This window comes from Prorops nasuta, unplaced genomic scaffold, assembly GCF_024137725.1.
Source record: "Prorops nasuta isolate Cenicafe-Biocafe unplaced genomic scaffold, Cenicafe_Pnas_1.2 PNAS00008, whole genome shotgun sequence".
Lineage (NCBI taxonomy): Eukaryota > Metazoa > Arthropoda > Insecta > Hymenoptera > Bethylidae > Prorops > Prorops nasuta.
In genome coordinates this window covers 731,609-754,188 of record NW_027116805.1, presented here as the reverse complement: position 1 = coordinate 754,188, position 22,580 = coordinate 731,609, and the positions used below count along the sequence as shown (strand labels likewise).

The 22,580-nt window shown below is 32.6% G+C and overlaps 1 protein-coding gene across 3 annotated transcripts in view; it reads right to left on the bottom strand.

Annotated features, from left to right (window-relative positions):
• The window catches only part of Dop1R2 (dopamine receptor 2), an 89,549-nt gene that overhangs the window by 31,580 nt on the left and 35,389 nt on the right, over positions 1 to 22,580 (bottom strand). The window lies entirely within an intron of this gene.

The following is a 22,580-nucleotide window of genomic DNA, read 5'->3' as shown; positions in this document are numbered from 1 at the left end:
GATATAATCCCTACAGATAAATCTAGTGTTAAAAATAGAATCTTTTAATGGGTAGTCTATGATAATGATGGAATTTAACATGTACATATATATACTCTATCGCTATATATATATACATATATAGTATATGTATAGCGTATACACATTGACCTATTCAGGAGCAAAGATTTACCCTCACTGGTTCTGGTAAGGCCAGCTTACAAAGTGATAGACTTAGACTCTTAGAGGATTGGTGATCTTTAGTGAAGACTTAGAGAGCTGATGCGAGGGTAGGGTACTTTAGCGGAGAGACATGCACAGTACAAACTCCAGTAGAAGATGAAGGTATGTCTTGGGTATTTTAAATTCCGATTAAGCAAATGGATTAGAATAAATGGAAAGTTAGGTTTCATCCAATAATGATTTATAAAAAAACAGCAAACTCTTCACAATAAAAATACTTCAATAAGCCTTAACATTTAATTCTTATATTATTAATAAAACTAAAGATTTATATATAAGTAATATTAATTTCTCATTTGTCTAATTGCGACTATCCATTAACGATACTATTCGATTAAAACTTATTTATATAATTAAATTGGATTAAATTCTAAGGATCAATAGACGTTATAATGTACAATGAAAACGGAAACGTTGATCGAAAAGGAAATCAATATTGTTATCACTTAAAGCAATTGCTAAGTGTGAGTCGTTTTAAAGCAGTTTCTCTTTTCCTTGGTGGTTATTAGGGGAACTTTTAGTGAGGTGGATAAGGAATATAGTATGCTGGAAAACGTTCGACGGATAAATGCAGCCAGTGCACTATGCACTTGAGCCCGGTTGGCTTACATTCTGGGAAGCCGTGATATATACACACAGACCGCAGTCAATTGAAATGCAGATCGTCTCGCGCAAGGAGGGGCTTTTCATATCACTTCTCGCACCGGATATACACCGACCATTATGAGAGAGAACGCTATCTCGCTCAATCGTAATCGGATTTTGCCTCGAGAGTTCCCACCGTCAGATCAATTTTTTTCTCTTCGTCTTTTTTTACTTTTTTTATTACTTACTTATGTTAAATCTCTCCAGATGCTTTTCGCACAACTCAATTGCAGTGAAATCTCTGGTAATACAATTTTCATAATATTTCACTTAACAACGAGCTGAAACCTCCAATTAAATCACTCTATGTATATGCATATACGATTATACCGTAATGACGGTTTGGAAAATTCTACTGGGGGCTAATAACACAATGCAAGAATATAAAATTTCACTGCTAAATTGCGAGCTGTGATTCATTTATGCACAGTTTATAGCATAAAGCAAACTTTTTTTTAAAAAAAAAAGCTAATCGATAACAAATTTTTGGTATACATTCTTAAAGAAAGAAAAAACTGATTCAAATGGAATTATTTTTAATTACATTCTCACTAAAAATTATGAAAATAATATATAGTAATACCACTGAATAATTTAAGAATGGATTCTTGTTGCATATTGTAATCAATGTTAAGAGAATAGATGAAATTCTGCTGAAAAACACCTGTCTCGTTTGAGCGATGAAATTATGCTTTTCACGGGTCTCAAGCGCTTGCTTAACCAAACTATCAGCTCTTTCTTTCCTTTCCACCTCGCATAATATATTTGCTTTCTCACTGTTATTATTGATTACAACCCAGCCCATTCTGGACAAAAGAATACAATTTTCCTTAGGAAGATCGTTAATTTAAACAAATATTTCACAACGTCCGAAGCTGATTACACTCTCTTATTCTTATTGCAACTACTAAAACTTTTTATTTTTTAATTAAAATATTTCGTTAGAAGCCCAACAAAAAATTCCCACTTGAAAATTTTAATACATATTAATTCATTTTATGACTTAATCTACGATTAAGCTCTGTTTTGTCTTTAAATTTTATTAGTTTGTTTATTTGTGAGATATTGGCATATTTGTGCAAATCAGATAATGGAAAAATGATTGATGCTGCTCTTTTCAATTTTTCAATAATCGCTTCGTTTTACATTAATACTAGTGCAGGCCGAGAATTCACGTATTTCAAATGAGTCATGTATGCGTGTGCCAATAAATCACGTTCGATTTGCCGGATGAGGGCCAAGTTTAGCTTCTCGTTTTAGCTATCGCTTCACCCCTGCCGACTGGATGGCCCTGAAATATTTTTCATCCAGCACTGCCTGAATCCATTGCGCCAGTATACTATTGTGGTACCATTATACTCCTACGAAATATATTTACCAGCAAAAGTTTTAACGTTGTTGAAAAGTTGGAAATTTTCGATTGTATTTATCTTGAAAATCAATAAGTTATTGCGCGCATGCATTATTTATACAGACAGCACCAGCATCAGCAGTGTATAACAGATAAGCCAGGATTCAACTGCTCACCCGTTTTGCTACTGACTGCTACTTGCTTATCTTTGTTCCATCCCCTTAAATTCATCCTCCTCGTCTTTTTGGCCAAGTCCAATTACTTCAGGATTCTCACAAAAAACTCCTTCTAACTTTTCGTTCCACTATACAGTCTTTACCTTGGTCCATTATAATTGCGCAAATCTTTGACAATTATCAAAAGACTCTATCTTTTTTATTAAGAGTATTAATAAATTATTCCAACTTCTGATCTCTCTCTCTCTCTCTCTCTCTCTCTCTTGCTCTTGCTCTTGCTCTTGCTCTATCTTTCAGTCACGTCATGTTGGATACTGAAAAAAATCCATAAGATTTTAGAAAAACAAAGAAAAAAAAGTATAGACGTCGCCGTAATGTCGCGTCGGTCAATGCTAAACGACCCCAAATTTTTTCTTATGCATTAATCCATAGAACACAAATCCTTCTTTTACCCTTTAAGCAATTCAATTTCTGAGCTCTCTCATGTGAAAGAATCCAAGCAACCTATATACTATGTTGATCACTGTTTTTAATTCTGAATAATTAATATAGTATAGGTAAATTGATTTAACGATATCGTTTTTATTATTCGTTGATGATATACAGATAAACAGAAATAGCTTATATTATAGCAGTGCTAACTTTTACCATGCAGAATAGAAATTACGAATATGGGAAGTTGGGACTCGATCAAATGTCTTGGCATTTAAATTTTTAAAAAATCTAATAATAGAGTTAATCCATTTGGCTTCCCTAAATATGGTTCGAAGGGGTAATGATATATTACCTTCGGAATTTTGCCAAAATCACGTGTAATTGTTAACTGGCGATAAATCAAGGAGAATTGGTTAAACAAGCCTGAGAAGAAAAGTTGTCAATTGATTTGGAATTTGGGCTACTAGTTGGACCATGGAAGGTTACCCTCGATTGATGACTGTAATTAGGAATAACAGGCTAATTATCATTAAAGTCATCGTTACGCTTATCATTATCGTGATTCAAGCATGTTAAACTTGAATTAGGCCTAATGCGCAAAGCTACGCAGCTATTCGATTTGTGCGAACAAATCTGCACGAGCTATTTCTATTCATATTGTCATGTTAGATCACAAATCGTGTGATGTATAAGGTATGTATCGTGACTGAATCTCAATCAATAATACATTCTTCCAATAAGGAATGGAAGGGGTGATGATAGTACTGATTCAGTGGTTAGATTACGAGAAGAATCCAGGGGGTACAGCTAAATTCGTCATAATGACGTCGCAATGATGAAAAATTCAATCTATCTGACCTCATTATGGCCAATATTGCCAGCAGGGATACTGTTTGTTTAAAAAAATGAGAAATAAGGGAAGGGAAAGCTTCTTTGTTCTTCCTTCGTGACCCAAAACGAAATCTAATTAATAAAATAATGATAGAAAGAAACGAATCATTAAGGTGGAACATAAGTCGTGCTCCTTTTGCAAAACAAACAGGATTGCTCGAGTCTTTTCTCTCGGCAAGTGAATTTAATCTGTCGAGAAGGAATGACTGGGACACTTCTTCGCGTCTAAATGGTCCAATCTGGGATTCATATAAATATCTTACGTATAAGTATATATATAGGTAGAGTCCGGTGTAAAGGTAACTAAGAAAGTGGAGAGGGGAGGAAGAGGGATCACGAGAAACGACATTAGCGACATCTTTAATCGAGATTCGGGACTAGACTTAGTTAGCAAATTGGAATTGCCAACCACGCGTATCTCAGTCTTTATCTCTCGCAAACTTTCACCCTAATCGAATCACAATGCTATAAGAAACTTTGTACTTTCTCGTTGCTACACCCAGGAATAAAAAATCTACTGAATTGTTCTCTCAAAACTTTACTTTTACACTAACGTCTAGCATTGGTACATGCAATAAGCAATTTTCATACTTATACTTAAAATTATGGCTAACTTTTTTTTTTATCAATATTTGTATATCCTTTTGCACGTATGCTGTGGATATCCTGGATTAAATATTTGGCATATTTGTACGAAAGGGACTAAACTTCACTTATATTTGTAAGCTCGTTGAATAGGATTGGGAAAGGGGTAAAGGAAAATTAAAGTGCATTTGTTCATGCAAGTAGCATGATTGGTCTGGAAACATTCATGTTTGAGAAAAGCTGATAGATATGCTAATACATTATGATTCTCACCATATATTAAATATGTTATTAATTCGTAAAAAGTTTGTTAGGTCTAACCAAGAATTTAAAAGGTATAAAAAGAGAAATATATTTAGGAGAAATATACAATCACACAAGTTCGGAAAGAAAAATAGAAAATATAGGTATAATAAAACAGCATTCGATAGTAGTATAAAATGAAATTATTTATCTTGTATGATTTTTTAACCATCATGAATATTTGATAATTAATTGTTCAATTATATAAATAAGAATTTTGTTTATTTCACATTTTAAACGCGTTTATCTAGTATAGTAGATATCTAGGGAAACAACTACCATAATTATTCTTCTACGAGACAACTGGTATTAGCAAACTCTCTAAAAGCAAATTTATCATGATACACGCATATTTCATATTTAGGAGATATTTAGTTGGTCAATTTCTGTATAACAATCTCTTATTTACTTGGGTTTTTAAATAAATATGCGCTTAATCGTATTAATTTTCTTTTAATACAAGTTTAATCAGTCTTTTGAACGTATCACTTAGTTTGGGAAAAGCAATTAAATGTCTTGCGAGCTTGACATTTCTAGCAATAGATCCTATTTAATTCATCCAGTGGGGAGCGCACCCTGAAAACCGTTCAATCTCTCTTGCAAAATCGACGACATTAAGGATGTGCTAGAATTTCCAAGAGTAGTTGATAAATCTTGAAGATTTCCTGAAATTAGTGAATAAGAATCAAGCAAACGTAAAATATTTTACCGTTTCTCTCTCATTGCGTTAAATCCCAGCTGAAATTAAATTTCAATAGCTGAAACCGGACGCATAGGACGTAGGATTTTATGAGTTTAATAGCGAGCTTTAAATTTTTCTTAATCTTTCGTTATGAAGGTATTTATATGTGTTTACGAGCAAGCATGTTTTAATTTGATTTTCTCAAGTAGACTTCAACTTTTGATGGATATAGCTTTAATGTAAATGTTATGAATGTAGATGTATGCGTCCGAGGGATGAAGTATAGAAAGTTATGTAAGAGAATGTATTTTGATATTGGAGTAAACCACGTTACTTTACCTGTACTTATACCATCGTTTTAACAATGACACGGCTCAAAGTCGTGGAATCTTGGTATTAGGTGAACTGTGTGTGAAAAGTAATGTCGTTTTCTTTTTACATAATATTGCTATCGCAGAAACGCCACTGCAATATTCGTTCAAGGGTCCATCTGATATTTTTTTACGTTATATGTAACTACATAATAACAAATTTATAAGTATAATAATATAATTTTATGCATCTCAAATTTTATAATGTCTTTATTACTAAAGAATAATAAATTATATATTTATATTTATAGAAACCAAAACAATACTAATAATTAAAAAGGAATTGACATATTTTATGTGCCAAATGCTTCCACGTGATGAAAAAATTATCCAGGAACTAATATTATGAAAGACAAATTTGATTATATATTATTATTAAAATTTTGATTTGGATTAATATATGCGAGGAAGGAGGAAAGTGTTCGAAAGAAGAATCATTGCACATTCTTTCTTCGATAACTCTTTCGGAACATTGAGAAGTTTCCTTATCGGTCGACGAGTATCTGAATTTACGAGTGTACAGTTTTCTTCACATCCTGCGGGCAAAAAGTAAATTCATACCAGTGGATGAGGTCTACATTTCATTCAGCTATAAGGCAGTACTACCAGCCTTGAAACTCCATTAAACTAAAGGAACTGGTTTGCGTGCATGCTTCACGATAATTCTATTATCATTGTCTCTGAAAATGGTTATCTATTATCCACAAAATTCATCGTGCAGAAAGGAAACGTTCCTCTTCTTGCCCTCCTTCTTAGAAAATTAAAACTTTTTTCTTAAAAACTGAACATTTATTACAGCACGAAAGAAGTCTCCGACGGATAAGACTAAGTTACGACAAAGAATTTCGACTACTATAATACATTATCTTTTTAAAGTTAACTAAAAGATTATTTCCTTTCTGGTGATTCTACAGAATTATTAATTAACTAAGAGCATGTATCTCGCAGACTATTTATATATATACAAGCACTATTGCGCTGCATTTGATTCAATTATTAAAAAAAAAACGATTTATTGCTATATACATGGTTGTCTTTTCCAAAGTGTCTATAAAAGGTCTACTAAATATTTAAGTACCAATGAGGTATTTTTATTTCAAGTTTCATTTGCAACTACAAATGGGTCTCTATTGGTCCTGGTATTATACAAACAGTATTGACCAAACACAGCAAGATGAAAAATGAGATTTCTTTCCAAAGAAAGCAAGTTTACGTACTATATATCCTACTGTATACAGCTGTTAGCGAATGTTTTTAGCTAGAACTGTGATGGTGCATTTTCCGGCGCATCAACTAAATAGGAAATTAGGAAGGGGTAAACGGGTATTTGGACAAAGAGGATGTTTGAAAATAATGAATGATCCACACCCTACAGCTTTTGTATGCAAAACCGATTTTGAGTATGATTTCCGGTGGTCAGGCATGTGGAAATCGGGAGATTCCCTCTGATTGGCGCGATACTCGTAAATGAGTTAGCATTGGCTTGGAGTTTACGTTCTAATGACAACGAAACGTGCATGGAATGCATTTCTACCGGCAGTCTGGTCGTTGTGTGCGACATTCCAAACCGGAAATCGATGTCGGCTCTCTATGGATTTACAATGAATCCTGCCGCGTGATCGCGAAATTGTTAGAATGCCCAATAATTTTCGACCATACCATGCCGGCGAAAAAATTGTGACGTCATTTCGTCTCCCAACCTTTCCGCCAATCTCATCAAACATGGGAAACCGTATTTAACCAAAAAATGTCATGAGAAAAAAAGTAGCCTAATAGTTCGCGTAAAGAAGATAGCCACAAATTAATTCAAACTCTGCTTTTATTCTTTTGGGATTAATATAATATAATGGTTTAAATAAGTGTATTTAGAATTTCGATTAAAATAATTTTGTACAATTTTTTAATAATGTTCACCATAAGCCATTAATTTATTCATGATAAAACATGATAAAATATCACTTAAATTTGATTGTTCGATATTAAAAATAATTGATTTTATTTCATGTGTACGGCAATAATGGGGTTTTCTCATTTAAGAAACAACTATTCATATTTTTTTAATCAGCTGGGTTAGTTGGAGCTCCACATTATCATGATTAACTAGTAGCTTTAGCACAAATGAAAGTCATCGATCCATTTGATGAACTATGCCAAAATTTCTGAAACTTTGGAACTATGATAACAGAGAAATGTTAGTTAAATTAATTATAAATATCAGTTCGGATAAAATGTCTACGAACAGGTAGACGTCATTTAAGTTTGTTTTCACGGAGGGTGCAACAATTAATCAAGAAACTCGTTATAGTATAAAGCGGAGGAAACCATGTGGAATTTTTATTTCAAGCTTTTCACACTTGAAAAGGAATAAATCTTGAAAACGTGGCTCTCTCACCAGGATTCCTAATGACGTCACAAGAGTGATGTCTCTATAAAGCTGATGTAATTGTGCTCGTCACTACTTGGTATATTTACGTTTATTATACATTATAGAAAAAATCAGTTTGTCCATTACATTTGCGTATGTAAAATTCAGCGCGTTCAATTAAAGTATAGGAATAAACGAGTAATAGGAGCCAATTATTTATCGAAGTTGTTTGTTGGAAGATTGCATTCATCCCAGCAATAATAGGAAATTTGAATATAAACATTAAAATTTTGTGAAAATTTAACACATATACTATTTTGGGTTTACTTTTGCATTTTCTACTTTATATTTATTAGTAAAAATATTTTAAATTAAACTTATCGCCGCCTAAAATTTTATGTTGTTCACTGAAACACTTTGGATAATGACGTAAGCGATACTTGGCAAAAGATCTCATGACTGGACTACTGCTGTCTGACGCGAAATGTTGCAAAAACGCTGAATCGGGTTATTTATTTTCAGCTCTCATACTTAATTGACTTAATTTCATATCGGTATTTTTATAGTTTATTTTAATCGAAGCTGTTCCTGGTCACGACGCGCTACTTTTATTTCGTTTCAGTTATCCTGCATACCAAATATAGAACAGAGCATTCGCAAATTAAAATATTTAATAAAGTGAAAATTTTATGAATTAAGAGGAAGCTTAAATTTCGTTATTTCAGTTGGTTGAAATTTAAGAATCTATCTAAGTTTTATCATTAAACATTAAGATTTGTTGGGATAAATTCTCTCGGAGTTTATATCAACGTAACTTAGCTCTAAATGGCCACTGGTAAACTCAAACAGCCAAGAGACGTGTTTTCATCCTACGACGATTATATCACACAAGTTTAAAGAGAAAGAATATTTTTTTCAAATAGCACAAAATTCTTAAAATGGGTATTTCCTTCGCTCTTATGAACGTATTACCTGTTAAAAAAATACAGGTGAGTGGAGAAAAAAAGATACAGAAATCACAACAAAATTATAAAATATAGTAGTAGGGGTAAAAGGGGTTGAAAAGTTTTATATAGAAATCAGAAATAATTGAGACTTCAAAGTGGAATACAGTACTTAATGCTGAGGTAAGAATGAATAGATTTTTTGAAGAAACATTGTTGAGAGGAATTCTTTGTAGCTAGAAAGAGGCAAGAAGGTGGAGGCGGGGGTGGATACAGCATGAATCGGAGGGTTTAAGTTGAGTAGGGCAGGATTCAATGGAAAGAATATCTTGCAGTTTATTTCAACATAACTTAGCTTCGAAAGGACATTGGTCAACTTACTAAAAAACTCTATGTCGTATGTATCGGATTCAAGAAAAAGAACATCTTTTCAAGCAGTACATGCATGAGTGAACATAATTGTCATGCATTATAGCAGTCCAGTACTAATTAAAGAGTTACATTGAAATGGGGAATAAATACATGAAAATTGCAAAAGAGAAGGAGGATAGAGGGTGGAAGGGTTTATATAATTTGGAAATAATTGAGATTTCAAAGCGGAATACTGTACCGAATGCTAAGGGGAGGATGAGTTAGGTTTGGGAAGAAACAGTATGAAAGGGATTCTCTGTGGCTAGGAGGGGGCAAGAGGAGGGGATACAGGGTGAATCGGAAGGGTTTAAGGTGAGTAGGGTGGGGCTAAACGGGAGAATTTCGAGGGAGCTGAGAGGGTTGCACAACGGGTGGCGTAGGTCGACGTTGAATTATTGCTCGGCCTACCGCTCGTGTGGAGAACATTCAACAGAGTTCGGCGGGACTAAAGGGGACAGGGAGTACCACTTCTCTTACTCCACTGGTGTACTATATAATATACATATATATATAGCTACTCGATTCGGTTTCCGTCGAAAACCCCGCTACCCCCACTCTAAAAGCTCGACTAGCCCAAATTCCACAGACGTTTTGGCGCCCGACGATCCGTCGGCAACGTCGTGCAAGAGACCTTGGGTGACTATCGACTTCTTCTCCAAAAACCCCTCTTTTTTCCTTTTTCCTTCATAGCACAGCTTTTTCCAAACTTTATTGTCACGACGATTCTCTGTTTCTCCAACAATAAATATTTCACCTTTATTACCATACAATTTCAATCTTCGATATCCTTTCGTATACACCTGAAGTGTTATAATTCACGAAGTAATTTAAATTTATAATTCTCTTTTTTACATATTGACATACAAGCTTTTTCTAAAGATATTGGTGCCTTGGCAGATTTTTTTTCTATACTTTTCATCGAGATTTATAGTGCTTCCTTAATAAATATAAGGAATTTCTTTTACGATAAAAAAAAATAAATTTGCCATTAATACGTTAAAGATATACTATATTATTTGATTCTATTTCAGCTTTTAAGCCTATATAAAGACTTAATTGAATACACAGTGATTATACATTGTATGTATTAATTTTGTAAATTAGAAAAAAATATAGAATTTTGTAAAATATAATGTTTATGTACATCTCTTTACTTAATATTTCATGTTTAGAGATGATTACGATCATTTACATTAAAAAATTGAGTAACGCGTCAAATAAATTAATTTTTATCAGCTAGAGTCATTGCCGAGTTGAAAATAGGAATGTCGTATGTATAAATGAACAGATAAAAGGTAGAGACAAAACCTAGAAGCACTATTCGTGAATGGGTAGGGGTGTTATCAAGCATCAGTAAATTAATGCAAGCCCTAATGTGAGTCGATTTTACAGAGATCACACCAAGATATTTTTGCTTTGGAAATGCTATTGTTGAGGTTCTGTCGTAATAAAAGATACACATAGGTAAGTTCTTTTTTCGATAAAAAGCTTGTACTGTATATTAAATGCCGTGCAATACAGAGACTTAAGGCTGATCCTCGAGAACACAGTTTGATGGATGATCCGTTTCTATTGGTAGAGGATTTCAAATAAAACATAGCTTTTCTTCCAGTTAGTGAATGGGTCATTTCGCCTACTTCTCAAAAACATGCAAAATTAAAATTTTATTGTCTTATTTGACAACAAAATTTCATATCTATCCATTTTCATCATATACATCCTGATTAAGAAAATTTAGATGTTTTTTAAGAAACAATTTTTTTTATTACATATAACTTGAACATATTTTAAGAGCTTTTAAAACTGCTATTTTAATGTATTACAACACATATGCTACCTAAACACTTTCTCCATAAAACTAAAATCATACATAGTAGGTTTATGTTCGGAACATTATGGTGTGTGTGAACGCTACGCATGCCAAGTATATTTCCTCACACATATTTCAAACTACAATATTTCGTAAATGCTTCTGCCTTAATGCAGTGTTTCAAAAAGTTCTTGAAACTGCAAATATAAATAGGATAAAAATATTTTATTCCATTAAATCAAATCAGGTTAGCCTTGACCTTTGATAGATGCAATGTAAGGTCGAACGAATCAAGCCAATTATAATAGATATTTTAACCTATACAACTGTTACGTGTTAAATTTTTTATCGTATCACTATCCTTTGACTTTTGGAACGTTATATTAAGATAATTTGAAAAATGCAGCCTCTTCACGGTTATGTAGAAAAACTGGGCTTACCTATTTACTGCGCTATGAGACTCGAACCGGGGAGTAGTTTCGACTCGAAGTTACTGCTTAATCGTAAAAGTTATACCAGTATTCAAGTACCCTGTCTGTCATAGCTCACTCTCAAAGTTCTTTTTGAGAGTACTCTTAAAAATCGAAGTTATTCCCTCTCTTTCCTATCATCTTAGCCCTTTGGAAGGGCACTGGGCGGATATATCAACCCATAAGGACATACGAAATACAGATTTGAACTCATTGCTTTGAAAAAATATTGAATTCTCTTAAATCCAACAAGGAACTGTTGCAAGACCGAGAAAACGTATATAGCTTATTGATCGCTATGGCGTACTTGCTTTTGGTGGAAACTGAACTGTGTATACATATACGAACTGAAAACAATTGCTACTTTAGTATCATTACATTACTTATAACATATCGATTAAAAATTTCTATCTGCTTCTAATCATTTTCTAACAATTCATGGAATATTAGACGTAGTTACACGGTTTCATGAACTTATCTTAAGGAAGCCATATAACATAAGAAAGAAGAGGTTTCGTATTAGTCCTGGATAAAGTCGCTTATCCTCTCTATTACTGCTCTCTCTTTTCCAATTAAACCCATATCTACTCTTAGATTTTTAGATAATAGTTGGTAGATATTTAGTAAACAACTATATCAATACAATCTGTACGATATAATTCGTACCACGCGTAAATCCAAATCGTCATTTGTAAATACATGTATATTAATATTTAATACATAATCCTATTTTCCTGTACATGCATTTTATATGACGACGATACATATATACGATTCTGATTTAAAATTGGTCGAGTTTTTGATAAGTTATTCGCAATTGAAAAATGACAATTTCTAATTATACCTTGTGTGCAAATTACTTTTTAAAAAGGAATTATGCACTTTATCAGACTTTAGACTATCGTAATGGGATTGAAATCTGGATGAATGAAAGCAACTCTAAAGATACAGACCAAGAAATGAATATCAAACATATTCAAAAAGGGATTTAATGTTACGTATAGACAAAAATAAGGAGGAAAAAGCAAATTTGGAGAAAATTTACTTCTTGCTACAGACGTCTTATTGGTACATCAACTATTATGAATATATATACACATGCCTACAGATATTACTATCACATGGATATAATAAATTACATTTTTTTAGGCTTCTCGATATGTGTGCTAGATAGCTTATAATATACAATTCAATGCCAGAGAAAACAAAATCTTCCATACTACACTATAAAAGGGTTTTTTTGAGAAGAATTCATAAATGTGCAAACACGTTGAGCAAGATCGTTGATTATCGATAGTATATCAGATATGATTGAGCTTATGATAAAAATAAGCAAATATGAAGAAATTGGAATAGTTAAGAGTGGATTGCCATGTTGAAATTCAAATGTAGAGTTTCTACTCGAAATGGTGTTGACCTGAATTGGCTCAGCCGGCCAGCTAATAGAATTTTATTGGATTCTTTCGGATAGTTGAAGCTTTTCGTCACTCATTCCCTCTACAATTCTTTTGCGTATTAAAAATGGTTTTGTACTTTTCTGTATCTCGTTTCCTTTTCATCTTCCTGCGCATCGTTTAGTTCAATGAATCGTTACAGACCACTGCTAATTTTAATACATTTTTATGTTTTGTTTCTGTCCAGTGAATGTAACTTTTAAATCAAGTTTTATATTGCAAAACATTTTTGTTCTTCAAAATTCTTTAAAAATGAATATTAGGTATGTACATGTGTTCTTTGCCATAAGCAAAGTATTTTGTGGCTTTTTGCTTTTACATTATAAAAATATTTGCGAATTTAAATTGATTTTCTTGTGATCTATTTGAGTCATGTGTCTGCGCAGCCGAGAAATAAAGGAACGAAAAATGACTCCTTGTCACGGAGGATAAATTGATGGAATCGATATAGTGGTAGTGGTCTGACGATGTTTTCATCACCAGAACTACATAGAAAATTCATGACTATCATACTGAGAAGCCTCTAGTAAAGTGTGCCTTTATTTTTCATCAGCACAATTTTTATCCGAACAAATTCAATAAGTATTTTATAAGTCAATTTCTCTTATAGCAGTTCAATTTTGTTTACCTCCTTCTGCATACGATAAGAACTGTATTACAGAGTAAGTGAGAGAATTACGAAATATATATAAGGTACGAGTAATTTGTACACATAATTTCATAAAAAGAATTTATGATTTATAGTAATTCATTTATGCAACACAAAGTTTCAATGATAAAAAATAAAATATTTATAAATTGTGTGTAAACGGTTATTTTTTTGAAATATATAAAACTCAATTATTAATTACGAAATATTTTTAAAACAAAATCCCATTATTTTATCTATGGATATGAGAGAATAAGTATAGTTTATGTGTTCGATCTGTTCTTTACAATATGCATATGTAAAACTATTTCTGGCTAATATTTCCATCAAAAATAGTATATAATGCGATCAGAATGACATTCGAGAAATGCAAAGTACTTTGCTGTAATCTAATTTCCCATGCATCTTCAAGTAGAAAGAAGGAGTTTGAATTGGATGGTAGACGATCGACGTTAAACTAGAAAATTTGACACTAATGAGAGAATTCTACAATCAAACCAACTAAAGGAAAAATTGTGCTGCGACAGAAAAGCAAATCGTTGAAAGGATTAGCCGTTATTGGTCACGCTGTTTGAATTCTCATAAATCAATCAAGGATTATCGATAAATGAATCGTGATTGGTGCTTGATGCTTTCACGGATTGGTCAAATTTTTCAACGCTTTTTTTATATCTGTCTTAAATAAGTATACACGTAACGCTATTATCGTGCAAACGTATCTTGCAACGGGTGATTTACAAAGGGAGTAATAAACATGTTTACGCGCTCTGCATTATTTATCTAATTAATTATCTCATCGCAAAGCTTGAGCATTACCTGCAAGCAACTACACTCATCTATGTTCGTTTATTTCACTACTTCACTTTGTATCTTGTATTACTTGATTTTAAAATGATTGCAATTCTTATTTTTTAATGATCCTGTCAAAATATCATACATAAAGTTATTCCTATATTATAGATTGATACAAATAACAACAAACTGTTTACGCATTTAGCCTTATTTACACATAATTAATTATATGTCATGCAAAGCTCGGTCATCACCCACAAGCATAACTGTGCTATGTTCATTCACTCCAACATCATCAAGAAAGTCAATTGTTGCTTTATAATTTATTGTTCGATATATGTACTACATGGTAGCCAGATAAAAGACTTATATTTATTGTAAATATTATTAAGATATAAATATAATTTATATATTTATAAATCATGTTTATACTTGGAGAAACTACAAGTAGAATAAGAAATTCTTTAGGAAAAGATTTACATAAACGTTTTACATATATAACTCATAATCAAAAGCTATTAAAGAATTAAAAATTATCCCTAATCTACAAGAATATACAATAAAATATAGGACTTTCTATTTAAAAGACTGAAATTGATATTTATAACTTTTATAAAACATATATTGTATATATATCCACTGAATGAGGTATATTTTCAATTGTACATTATTTCCATTGAATTCTTAAATTTTATTTGTCATAAATACAACAAAATAGTTATCGGCGTTAACTATAGTCTTATTTAACGGAGAATAAAAAACTATACGAGATTGTTTCTTTTTATAAAGAAAAAGAATCTTGGAAAATGCTATAATATGGTAAAAAGGGTAACATCCTGTTATTTTAGTAGGGTTTTTCTCGAAAGTTTCTATTGGCGGAAGAATTAATCCTGGATAAAATCCTGATATTGCGGCAGTAAAAGACGTCAAGTTTTTTATTTGGAAAGAAATGCAGCGTGTGATCATGTAGGATCTTTTGAGAGTGGTTGGTGTGGAAGAGGGAGCAACCTGCAGCGACAGTCGGACTTTTAGACACGAAATAAAAGCGGTTATCTTGAAAATTACGCTCAGCCCTGTGCACCTTTCGCGGTTACAGGGCTACCAGTCTAAAGATCTTTATCCAGGACAGCGAAATGTCCTCGAAGCGTACTATATATATCTTCTCTCTTCTTGCTTTCCTTCCTTTTCTAACGTGGAACACGAATTATCCAGCTCCTGGCTAATCCATAAAAATGGCCGGATTTCCTGTAATCCACCAGTCGCGCGGCTAGCCTTAGGGACAAAACGTTTCCTAATGACGAATATCTAAGCAGGATCTTTCGCATCTCTGCTTTAAACATGAAAGTCTTTTCTCTGCACCTGTAATTCCTCCCCTCCCCCCTCCTCTTCTCGTTCCTTCTCTCTGTCCTTCTCCCCCTCCCCCTCCTGGCTCTGATGGGCGTCTTCCTATTACATGAAATAAAAGATTGACAAGATATTTCTTGAAGTGTTTTTGTCGGTAGAAAAAGAATTGGTTTTCTAATAAGAAAGAAGAAAAACAACAGGGTGTACCATGCGTACTAAATTGAAGGATGCACCGTCACAGGTTGCACAATACACTCGTAGACGGTGAGCAGTAGTATTGGATGTCATCGTCGCCAAGTTTTACAACAAACAAGTTTGACACGAGGACGAAGAGTTGAGACACGGAAGGGTTGTTTTCGAGAAAATTCATCTTGCGTCTCCCTAGTCGGATTGGAACAAGGGTGCACTTATCTACTGACACGGAATACGTACTCCAGCAAACTTTTAATTGGATCATGCTCCGAAGAGCTTTATAATTTTCGAAAGCCGAACAGGCTTCAAGCATCCCTAAACACTTGATCTGTGATAAACATCATTAATCGACCGGCTACCTCAATAAAATTTAACTCTAACATCAGGAGTTCTACCATTCATCCATTTAATGAGATTTCTTAAGTTGGTATAGATACTTTGCTTCTATGAAAACTCTCATCAACGCTTCATTCTTCTCAAATCATACACAAGGTGTACTGTTAAATCATGCAAAATCGAAAGTTATATATAAAATGTACGACCTTAAGATTAAAATTCCTATAGCACTCTTTTTTCTTGCTTTTAAACCTTATTAATTACTAGCAACGAAATCTTATAAAATTTGCCATGTAAAATATATAAATTTTCAGTAATAGTGGTAGCATGGCGTTTGCTATGGTCAATCATTTAACTGATAATAGAGAAGCTTGGAAAAGAAACTTTTTAATTTTTAGTAATGTTTTATGTGAAAAGTAGAACGAAATTTATATATAGACATTTTTTTGTTAAAATAATTTACTCTATATGATTTTTTTAGTTTATGATATGACCTAATTGGACACCTTGTATATTTCATAGACTATGTTATTAAAATACTAAATAAAGAGTTAAAATATTTAGAGTAATTAACGCTCTAATTATTATAGTTTTTATAAAAATAAATGTAATCTCTTGACGTTAAATAATTGGTTTAGTTGTGAACGTTCTTTATTTTTTTGTTGCATACACATTTACATTTGAAACCTTATTCATTTTATTCATCAGTATATAGTTATGTAGGATCAGATAGAGTAAAGTCTATGACAATATAAAATATAAGTCCTGAATCCTTTAGCTAATCAATATCGGTAAAATGCGTATTTATAGCCTCACTATTCTCCTCATACAATCTACTCAGAAATCATCAGGAAACCTGGAAGAACCGTACTGAAACATTTATAACAAAGTTATACAGTACAATGAATGAAGAACAAGATAATAATCTTGTTAATGGAATTATACGATTCATAAGAATGCTTGAATTCTTCTTTCATTTAAATTCATTTGGAGATCAGTATTTATTTTCTACTGTATAGCATTATTTAATGATTTAATAATGTCTCTCAGTAGCGTTAGCAGAAACAAAAATAGTATATTTAAATACATGTATATAATATTATAATAGTATTATATATGACTATTAAAACCATAAGGAATATATTTTGTAGAAATAATTATAATTAATCTATATTTATGAATATCTAAAATAAATAACTTTGTTTTATATAAATTTAAATAAATTTTCATATAATTATTACAATTTTTTATTGTATAACATGTCTTATTTACCTTATGCAGAGAAATTCGTATTTTCAAAACGTAGAGATGCTGATAAAAAAAATATTTAACATATATATGCAAAATCGTTTTATTGTATATTTCTATTTTATATATACAGTCTATTCGCAAGAATGAGCATATTCGGGAAATAGCATATTCTGCTGCGAAACTGTGTATTAAGTTACTTGTCAATTTTCGATTAAAGGCTCCGTTTTTGAATGGAAAAGGTTTTGAGCTTGCCAATCATGTGGCAGTTTTATCGTGCCTGAATTTACGTCATCACGATGCTACACTTGACAGGTGCCAAATAGAAAGAGAAGGTGTTGAAAAGCTGACAGCTACAGTGATGGCAAAAGCGTAACTATCGTAAAGAAATAATATTTTTCTATTATATGATCGCAGAAACTGGAAATAAATAAACGAGTGAAACTTCAATCAAATGATTATATATACAATATGCAATTTTACCCTCATATCAAGAGGCAGGGTAGTATTTTGACAGCAATCACATACACATATAACCGTCTAGATACAGCCATCACTTATGCAAACAGTTTGATCATCAAAAAATATTCTAAGGTATTCTGATAAATGTCTTACGTATATTAAAATTATATTAAAATTATATTATAATTGTCTTGCAAAAATGTGTCCATTATTCTATGCACGTAAATGCAGATTTAACCACAAATTTTATATGCAAGCTAGGGGAATTGATACAAATGGTATAAACTTAGTCACACATATGCAATACGTACACAATAATTAGCTGATAGTTGAACTTGGATAAGTGGTCACGGTGTAATAGGGAAACCTTTATAGCTGGAATATACAGCTCAATTTATGTTATAGTATATTGTCGAATTAGTAGGAGACCCCTATAAGTGGGAGTTCAGAGAGAGCCCCAAGAGATCTTACTTATCCAGGTTTAACTGTATAATAGAGGTTATTAGTAAGTGTGCACTTATTGTGCGTTACTAAGTGTCCTTCAGAATGTTTTTTTAGAAAAACAAAATATTAATCTCATCCAATTAAATTTATGTTTGATCAAATCAATAATGACTTGATCAAAACATGTCTCAGTATCTCTATTGCTAAAAGCTTGCTTAATTTTGTCTTCATGTTTTCCAATCAATAAATTTTTCCCATCACGACTCTTATCAGTATTTTTGCACAGGTTGTTGGTTATTCTCGATCGTTATGTATACGCCAGTAAGTCACTCCTATTGTCGTAATCCCACGAGAAAATACTTAGCCTGAATAGTTAATACAAAAAAACTATGTCATCCAACAAATCACTGCTTATATCTACTATTACAATCGTTTGCTCTTTTCTGTTTATATTCTTCGACTATCTTTCATTCCCCATAAAAATAAAAGAGTATCGATCAGACCTGCTTGTAAGCGATAATAAATTAGAAAGCTGGAAAACGATGTAATTTATTGCATCGTTAATTCTCGAGTTTTTAACTACTCTCGCTATGGTGAAATAGCACCTTCACGACCATTCCTTTTTTCTCATCAGAACAATTTACCTCACTTACCGGCCTATATGTTCTATTTCATTCAAATTAGCATATATTTAATATCCATTTCTTTTAGTATCTCATTTTTGAAAATGGCGATAATTAATAGGATTTTAATACTTGTTAACAAAGTTGTTATACATAGGAGTTAATAAAGTAGGTAGTAAATAAGTTGGTCAAGTTCTCCATATTTAGCACAGTTTCCGCAATATTACTAGGAGAGGCCGATGCGACATTTCATGAAGTTTCGATGGAGAGCAGTGAAACGCCATGTGACGCTTTTAAGCTACAAGATGGCTCCACCGGCAGAAAACGTTATACTTGCAGTGTATATACCTTTCATCGACCATGTGCACAAATGACTCTAATTACTAATTAAGTCACGTCGTGTTCGAAGCAGTGATAAAAGCATTGTTGCTATTATTATTATCATATATTCTGTACATTATTGAAATAGACCAATTCAATAAATTATAGCCCGCTCTGTCACAAATGATGCTCTCTCTGAATCATTTCACAAACTTTCGTTATTTTTCTTTTTTGTTTCCTGATGTACAGATACAATCATGCAAAATCAGACGAAGGATCTCTGCAGTCTGCACATGCTTGTGTGTATGCATCTGTAATTTTTTACTTTAATATGTGCAGCTTGCAAAGGCACTCTTCAACTTCCTCTTTTGCCTGGTTTTTCGAAAGCAAACTTACTTCAAAGAGGTTTTATAACCGTATTAAAGAAACTTAGAAGTCAGTCAATGGATCTTAGAAATTGGCCAGCGGGGTTATCTGCTTTCTGATAAGACTCTTATTGATAAGTTCACTAATTACAAAGTATTAAGAGTGAACATTTCATTTGATTCGATAAAATAGTATAGGAGAAAGTTGCTTCATCCACATTGGTCTCCTAAATCGTATTACATCAGTTTCTTCCTTAATACTTACTTTCTGAGCCATCTTACAATCTATTGTATTATAATATACTAAGTCAAAAAATACTTGGATCTATAAAAAATAAAAAGATATACTTTAGCATTAGAAAAGTTGTAAAACAATAAGCTGGAAAAATCAGTCCATATAATATAAATTAATGTAGTTATTGCATAAATTTTCATACTGAAAATGAATTGTAAATGTGTAATAATTTATTGATACAACGAAAAATTCGTGTTATCAGTGAAACTGATCGTGAATTAATAGCTTTTCAATAATCCCTGTTAATTAATACATTCAGCTGGCCCCAGCCCCTGCACAGTGTTATAGTATATCCTCAATTTGGCAAGAGGCGATGCTACGTAATGTTGATTTTCATTTGTAAGATAATATACTTTGAAGAATAAAATAGATAAAATCGCACGATAAACAATTATACATAACTTATCCGATTCTTAATTAATAGATAAATTTCCTCTTAAACGAAAAATAATCCTCGCAAGCACCATTTCTAAAACTAGCAACGACTTTCCATTACTACCACACGTATTTTAAATTACTTAGAAAACTTTTTGTAAGCTTATCGACTGCATCCTTCTTTACTCGCGCAATCTCCTTTTTTAATCAACGTGCTCTAATTGTATTAGCAAATTGAATTGAGAAAGTCCAAATTGCGATTACGGAAATGATTATTGATCCATTGTTTATTTACATCTATCTAATGATATCCAATTAACCAATTAAACTGATAATGCAGATCCCTTCTATATACACTATACACCTCGCTTCTTCATCCCTTCCCTTTCTGACGTCATTAAAGCACCCCGTAAATGTTATGAAAAGGGTTATTGGATCAATTTTGATAATGATAATTAAATGTAACTGTGATATCAGTGAAATTGACTATAAAATACTGTGTAACACAATCACTGTTTATCACAGTCCAATTCAGTTTAAAAGCCTAAAAATTATTGTTAATGAGGAACGTTAAACTTGGCATTGGTTCATAATTGCGAGAACTCTGTGGTTACTTTCAGGTTCGATCAATCTGTGGTTATTAATATCGCTATAGTAGCATGTGTGAACGATGCTGGTGATAGCGATGATATACATATATAACGATGGGGGTGATTGTGGTAGGGCTATTACCTATATCCCAGTTTTCTGCTTCAAAGACAGACAGAGAGCATACTCCCGGTCGATCTACCGTTCGTCGCGGAGCCCCGGGTCTATCGATTTTGCATTTGCTTCGAGTAAACATCCGTGAAGCGTGATAGTTACACGTGGGATTGCCGCTCGTACCTCGTCATGTTTTAACCCCCTCATGGGGTAACCTGGTTGGATGGTTCGGTTGCCTGCTTTCTTTTTCGTTTGCTCGCCTACCTTGCTCGATTTGCGCGCTATGCCCAACACGCGATTCGTGATTTAGCTTGCAACCGTGTCCAGATGCCACGTCAGATCAGCATAAGCTAATTAATACTTGCCCCCCTCCCCCTAACCGAGAGACATGGACATTACAATTTACTTCTTATTTCAAATATGCCATTTTCTACTAGGTTTACTATGAATGAAGAAACAGCGTTGTTTTGCTCTCTTCTACCCTGTTAATGGAAGTTTAATAGCGCGTGCTAATTAAATCTGCTCCGTAACTGTATTACTTTAACGGAGCTCGCCAGTTGAAAAGTGAAAGAAACCAAAGCTTACACGTATAGGCTAATTAATTATTGCTAGCTTTGCAAGCAAATAGAATGTATGGGATCTATTCAGCTTAAGTTCTCTTTTAAATACTATCTTCTATTACAGACTCTCATTCAATTTTGTCATTTTGACACTTGTTACAGTTTTAAGGATAATGATAATGATGTATAAAGGCTTTATTATCTACGCTGCTTACTTTTATGACTCTAGTTAATTTTAGAGTCATAGGGGGATTGTAAATTTCCAAGCTTTTTCCAATGCTCTACTTAAAGTGAGTCGTTTCAACAAGTGTTTTTATCGTACGTTAAAAGTTAAGTTGTTCATTTTCTGTATAAGCTTTTTATCTCTCATTTTTTTTTTATGCATAATACAAAATACAGTTTGCAAAGTGAGAAAGATTGTAAAGATCAGCTGTAAAACACGATACGTTAAACTAAACTGTTTTAAAAAATGAACTGCTTCAATTTGTAGTTCGAAATCAAATAGATTATTATAAAAGCGATTATTTAAAGCTTTTGACTTTATCGTGGCAAAGCTCAGTCCTATGTTTGTCCGTGTCAATCAGGATACAACCACTGATCCTTTGAACGTTCATTACTACAATTAATCCTACAAAGGTTTTTGATATCAAAGACTCAAACCAATTGTTGCTTCATTTTTACACAATTTTAATGTTACATTTAATTCATTATGATACAAAGAATAAAACGTTTGCAATTTTATTCTTTCCTAACATTA